The sequence below is a fragment of the Mesoplodon densirostris genome, chromosome 6 (assembly GCF_025265405.1).
Source record: "Mesoplodon densirostris isolate mMesDen1 chromosome 6, mMesDen1 primary haplotype, whole genome shotgun sequence".
In the NCBI taxonomy this organism is placed as follows: domain Eukaryota; kingdom Metazoa; phylum Chordata; class Mammalia; order Artiodactyla; family Ziphiidae; genus Mesoplodon; species Mesoplodon densirostris.
Window position 1 is genome coordinate 21,597,379 of NC_082666.1, and position 7,433 is coordinate 21,604,811.

A 7,433-nucleotide genomic window follows, 5' to 3' on the forward strand; every position below is an offset into this window, starting at 1 on the left:
GGGGGTCCAAAAACAGGACCCAAACTGGGAGTCTTAGAAACAGGACTGGATTTTAAAAAAGTGGACTGACAAGAGAGCTCCAAGAAAAAGGGAACCTTAGTCTGGGTAAAGGTGAAGCCCGTGCTCCGCAGCAAGAGAAGCCATGACAATGAGAAGCCCGCACACCGCAATAAAGAGTAGCCCCCGCTCGCCGCAACTAGAGAAAGCCTGCGCGCAGCAAAGAAGACCCAACACAGACAAAAATTAATTAATTAATTAATTAAATAAAAAAGAAAACTATTGGCAAAGATGTGGAGAAATTAGAATCCTTGTGCACTGTTGGTGAGAATGTAAAATTGTACAGCTGCTTATGGAAAACAGTATGGTGGTTCCTCATAAAATTAAAAATAGAATTAGCATACTATCCAGCAATTCTACTGCTGGGTATATACCCAAAAGAATTGAAAGCAGGGACTTGAAGAGATATTTGTATACTCATGTTCATGGCAGCATTATTCACAATAGCTAAGGAGCGGAAGCAGCCCAAATGTCCAACGACAGATAGCTAAATAAAATATGATATATATATATATATATATAGAGAGAGAGAGAGAGAGATAGATATAGATAGATAGAGATATATACAACAAAATATTATTCTTCCTTAAAAAGGAAGGAAATTATGACATGCTACAACATAGATGAACCTTAGGAACATTATGTTAAGTGAAATAAGTCAGTTATAGAAAGATAAATACTGTATGATTCTACTTATATGAGGCACCTAGAGTAGTCAGAGTCATAGAGACAGAAAGAAGAATGGTGGTTGCCATCCCAGGGGCTGGGAGTTGGGAGAAAGGGGAGCTATTGTTCAATGGATACAGAGTTTCAGTTTGGGGGGTTTTAAAAATATATATATTTATTTATTTTTGGCTGCGTTGGGTCTTCGTTGCTGCGCGCGGGCTTTCTCTAATTGTGGCGAGCAGGAGCTACTCTTTGTTGCAGTGTGCAGGCTTCTCATTGCGATGGCTTCTCTTGTTGTGGAGCACGGGCTCTAGGCGCACAGGCTTCAGTAGTTGTGGCACGTGGGTTCAGTAGTTGTGTCTCGCAGGCTCTAGAGCGCAGGCTCAGTAGTTGTGGCACACGGGCTTAGTTGCTCTGTGGCATGTGGGATCTTCCCGGACCAGGGCTCTAACCCATGTCCCCTGCATTGGCAGGTGGATTCCTAACCACTGTGCCACCAGGGAAGTCCTCAATGGGCCTTTAGGTTGCTTCCATGGCCTGGCTATTGTAAATAGTGCTGCAGTGAACACTGGGGTGCATGTGTCTTTTTGAGTTATGGTTTTCTCCAGGTATATACCCAGTAGTGGGATTGCTGGGTCATATGGTAATTCTATTTTTTATTTATTCTATTTTTTATTTATTTTATTTTTCTTAAAAAATAAGAAAAAATTCTTATTTTTTAAGGAACCTCTGTACCGTTCCCCATAGTAGCTATATCAATTTACATTCCCACCAACAGTGCAAGAGGGTTCCCTTTTCTCCACACCCTCTCCAGCATTTATTGTTTGTAGATTTTTTTTTTTTTTTTTTTTTGCTGTACGCGAGCCTCTCACTGCTGTGGCCTCTCCCGTTGCGGAGCACAGGCCCTGGACGCGCAGGCTCAGCGGCCATGGCTCACGGGCCTAGCCGCTCCACGGCATGTGGGATCTTCCCGGACCAGGGCACGAACCCGTGTCCCCTGCATCGGCAGGCGGACTCTCAACCACTGCGGCACCAGGGAAGCCCTGTTTGTAGATTTTTTGATGATGGCCATTCTGACCAGTGTTAGATGATACCTCATTGTGGTTTTGATTTGCATTTCTCTAATAATTAGTGATGTTGAGCAAAACAAAACAAACAAAACACCATGTAGATGGATGTTCATTGCAGCATTCTTTATAGCCACAAAAAAGTCAGGCAGTAAGGAAATGGTTAAATAAATTATATCTACTTTAGAATTAAGTAGATATATGTTTATTTTCATGGAAAGGTTTCTAAGACTGCTGAGTGAAAGAAGTAAATTACAGAATAATAATATATGATCCCATTTGTGAAAAAAATTTCTGAAACTATGTACTGTATTTGTATAAATGTGTGTAAATGCAAAGGAAAAGTTATGGAAAGATGAATACCAAACCATTAACAGTGATTGCCTCTGGAAGGGGGAGTGGGATGCAGTGGTGGATATTGTGAAAAGGGACTTTAATGTTTTACTTTATACACCTCTGTCTTGTGTGAATTTTTAAAAACCAGAATGTACTAATGTATTATTTGTGGAAAAGAACTTTTTTAAAGAGAAGAAAATAACATGAAATATCTCATGGCCCCTTACTTCTACATAAAGACAGGGTGATCTAATTCTCACTGTGTGTAGAGCCTCAGTCCCTAGGCTTTTTGGAAGGTATGCAAAGGGAAAGAAAATATGATTCCCATCTTTCAAGATTATAGACTAACAAAGAGTTAAGATTCCCAGTGAGTGGAATGACAAAAGGGAAGAACTACATAAACATCATGGGGAAATAAATTATTTTTTTCAGATAACAAAATGTATTTTCTAATCAGCAATGTTTCTATTTTAACCATTTTAGATGAAACACTTTCTAACCTTAGCAGCTTAAAATAACAAGCATTTATTACCCCACAGTTTCTGAGAGTTAGGAATCCAGAAGCAACTGAGCTGAGTGGTTCTGGCTCACAGTCTCTCATGAGGTTTTAGGCAGGGGTTGTAGTCATGTGAAGGCTAGAGCTGGAAGACCCCCTTCCAACGTGGCTCACTCAGCTGGCTGTTAGCAGGTGGCCTCAGTTCCTCACCACATGGGCCTTTCCACAGGCTGCTTGAACATCCTCATGACATGGAAGCTCCCTTCTCCCAGAGCCAGTAATAAAAGAGAGAGAACAAGGAGGAAGCAGCAGTGCTTTGTATGACCTAGTCAGTCTCAAAGTCACTTGCCACCATATTCTCTTTTTTAGAAGAGTCACTGAGTCTAGCCCATGCTGAAGCTCCACTTCTTGAAGAGAGGAGTACCAAAGAATTTGTGGATGTCTTTTAAAAGCAAAGTACTGGTGATATTTGAATTCTTGCATTTTATTTTGTGTAATTTTCTTTCTTTTTACTTCTTGCTCTTGTTATGTCTGCCTGTATTATCCCTTGAATTCTTCTAATTCGTTGTGTCTGGTCTTCTTTGGAGCTATAAACCAGTCATTCTCCTTATTACAATTGTGTGTAAATAAGTAAAAAATAGATTCTAAGGGCCTAAGAAACTCTTCTGTAAGTGAAATACTTAACTTTGGTGCATAGATTTCACGTTGCTACCTTGGCTGTTCATTGGTTACTTGTTGCTTACTGCCGGCTATCTGCCAAATATGAACTTTATGGGTGAGGGGTTGTTATAATACAGAGTGACTGCACATTAGGGAACACAGAATAGAAGAGGGCTTCCTCTCTCTTTATATCTTATTTCTCACAGCTTTTCTCCCACATTTTTCCTGTTACTCCTGGTTATCCCCTAGTCATTGGTATACATTCTGATATTAATCATAATACGGTGGTTAAAAGCACAGGCTCTGAAATCAGACTACCTGTGTTCCATACTGGCTTTGCCACTTATTAGCTGAGTGATGTTGGGCAAGTTACTTAGCCTTTCTGTGCCTTAGTTTCATCACCTGTAATATGGAAATAATAATACAATGGTATACAAATAGTAAGGTTATTTTAAGGGTTAAATGAAAAAAGATATGTAAGTGCTGACAACACAGTGAGCTGTGAATTAATGTTACCTCTTTGATTATTAAATTTAATAATAGAGTTCTCCTGTTGCCTACATAAGTAAAATGCCTAAGCTTTTAGTTCACAGACACTTGTCATTAGTTTTGGCTGCCCAGTGGCCAACATGCCTTTAATATGTTTGCTTTCATTCTCAAGTCCTTAAGGAGTTTCAAATTTAAACACTTTTGGCATGAGCTAAACCCAACATAATTAGGAAACTAAATCTGCTACTAAAAAAGTCACAGATCCAAAGCTACTTATGTATAATATTTCATTTCCCATACCACTGTCTTCTCTCTGAGCATGACTACTTGAGGGTTTGCCACGCTGTTACTATGAGATCGACCAAGTACTAAAGATAGAAGTACTAGTACAGGCCTTGTAAGCAGGTATTTAGGAAAGTGAATACCAGTACCATGACACTGTACAACTGCAGGGACACAGTTCCCATTGTAGTCTGTGAATGGTGACCACTAAAGATATGCAGTGTACAACCTGGGTGGCCACATGTGGTGGCTCAGGCAAGATAGCCGAGGAGATTAGACCTTCGTTTTCTTGAACAAATGGGAGACACTGTACAGAGCATGGGCTAGACTCAGTGACTCTTCTAACAAAGAATCTCTGTGGTTAAAAGTGGAGAAATGTTCAGCCAAAGGATGGAAATGGGCCTTCTGACTGCAGGGGTTAGAATCCAAAGGCATGATTCCCAGGTCTGTTTTTTTCCACTTACTATTTCTCAGATCCTTAGTTTTCTCAATTGTAAATGGGTAATTATCTTTCCCTATATCTCACGCTTAATGAGATGATTTTTATAAACCATGAAACCCAAACAAATGCAAATGATGAGATTCTCTTTTATTCCTTGTTATAGTTTTTGTGCTAAGGAAAAACAAAGTCTTCAAAAGGTTTGTGATCTGTGGTTTATTCATGGTTCACAGATTTAAAGGAGTTTTGTAAAGAGCACTGATTAATCTAGCTCTGATGATCAGATGCAAAGAGCATTACTTAATGTTCTGTATAAAGAATGAGGAGGGTTTGTGAGAGTATGAAATGAAGAGAGATGGAACAGGTGGGGGAGAAAAGTATAACAGTTAAGAGGTTTTTACTCCCTTACTGCTGTAGTGAATTAAATATTTTCCTACTAAAATAAAAGATCCAGCAGGTTTAAAGCAATAAAATGAAGTTTAATGAATTGTATAATTATAAAATTCTGAAATCCATGGGTTGGTAAGACCAAATATATCTTTTAAGAAAATTTTTTTTTCAATTTCTTGGTCATCCCTTTGAGAGAGCAAACTACTAAGAAAACTGCTTGACCTCCAAAAGATCTAAACAAGAAAATCTTTTTTTTAAATTTATTTTATTGAAGTATAGTTGATTTATAATGTTGTGTTAGTTTCTGGTATACAGCAAAGTGATTCAGTTATACATATATTTAATAGTTTGCATCTGTTAATCCCAAACTCCCAACCCACCCCTCCCCACACCCCCTCACCATTGGAAACTACAAGTCTGTTTTCTGTGTCTGTGAGTCTGTTTCTGTTTTGTAGATATATTCATTTGTGTCACATTTTAGAGTCCACATATAAGTGATATCATGTGGCATTTGTCTTTCTCTGTCTGACTTCACTTAGTATGATAATCTCTAGGTCCATCCATGTTGCTGCAAATGGCATTATTTCATTCTTTTTTAGGGCTGAGTAATATTCGACTGTATATATATACCACATCTTCTTTATCCATTCATCTGTCAATGGACATTTAGGTTGCTTCCATGTCTTGGCTATTGTAAATAGTGCTGCTATGAACATAGGGGTGCATGTATCTTTTTGAATTATAGTTTCGTCCGGATATATGCCCAGGAGTGGGATTGCTGGATCATATGGCAACTGTATTTTTAGTTTTTTGAGGAACCTCCATATGGTTTTCCATAGTGATTGCACCAATTTACTTTCCCACCAGGTTCCCTTTTCTCCACACCCTCTCCGTTATTTGTAGACTTTTTGATGATAGTTATTCTGACTGGTGTGAGGTGATACCTCATTGTAGTTTTGATTTGCATTTCTCTAGTAATTAGCAATGCTGAGCATCTTTTCATGTGCCTCTTGGCCATCTGTATGTCTTCTTTGGAGAAATGTCTATTTAGGTTTTCTGCCCATTTTTTGATTGGGTTGTTCGTTTGTTATTGAGATGTATGAACCATTCAAACAAGGAAATCTTGAGTAACAATAAAATCCTGGGACCACAGAGGTCTATGCACAATTACTAAGCTTTGACACCTTATTTACTTTTCTGCTTATCTTTTCCCTTTGTATCTATCATTTTAAAAAATAGTTCAAATTATATCCGTAAAGTTTTTCATAACTAGATACAATTATTCATAAGTAATAAAATTTTAATTAATATGACATATCTTTGATTTAAAAGGTTATGTGATTATCAAGGGAAAAAATGATTTGAATCTTTTTTTACCAAGACTTTCACTGCTACTGTAAGACAAATGCCACTTTCCCCATTAAGCTTTTCTTGACTTCTTTACTTACAATAACTCCTCCCTCAGAACCATTTTGGCGTTTTGTTTACTATCCCCTTCCCCATTTTTATCATTTTTGCATTATATCTGTTTGTATCATTAGATCTAATTATCTTCCCCATTCACACTCTTAATCATTTATGTATTTCACTATAACATGTACATGATTGGTTCTTTTTATGTCCCCAGCTTTATTGAGATATAATTGACGTTTAACACTGTAAGTTTAAGGTGTACAGTGTGATTATTTGATATACATATGTAAATTGCATATAAAATAAGTTTAAGGTGTACAGTGTGATTATTTGATATACATATGTAAATTGCATATAAATTTGATTTGTTTGAATTATGAAATTTTATGTATTCAGCCTATGGTTAATTGCCTTTAAGAGCCTTCTCTTTGTAAACTACATTTTGTTTGGATCCTACCCATTTCCCTCTCTGTTCCATTGTCTTTTTCATCTTTCACCTGAAGATTGTAGGAAGTAAATGGTGACTGAGAGGTCAGTTGTTTCTCCACCTTCATCTCTAAGATCTTGGAAATAAGGGAAATTAGATTTACGACTGAGAATTAAATGGTAACATCAACACAAATCAAGGCAAAGCTACCCAACAATCACCCATAAAAGTCCGGCTGGACAGATTAAGAGTTGACTAAATATCTTTGTCTAAAGAATATTCATAGAAGTGCTATTAGTTAACAAAGACAACATAGAAACAGGAGAGTGAGAAGCATACTTTGGTTGTGCCGATGCAAGTACTGTCCAAGAGAGAGATTGTAGCCCACAAACTTGGACATTCCTCTCTCTGCATTGTGGCCTGATGTTATTAAATGTTTAAAACACACAATTTAATTTCCCTACCTCTAATTCCATGTTGATCAAGCAACCTTCTGATTATGATTGTTTTCTCATATACGTGTTTTTCCAAGGAGAAAATGTCTGAATGTGCCAAAGTAAATATTATAGTCACTGGGGCAGTTAACCTATTTCATTGCAAATAATCATCTGCCATTCTGGTTTTACATTAGCCTCTAAAACCTTATTAATGTTAATGTGAATTATGGATTCAGTCTCAATGAGCAGCCAAAACCAAATTCCTGAGTCTAAA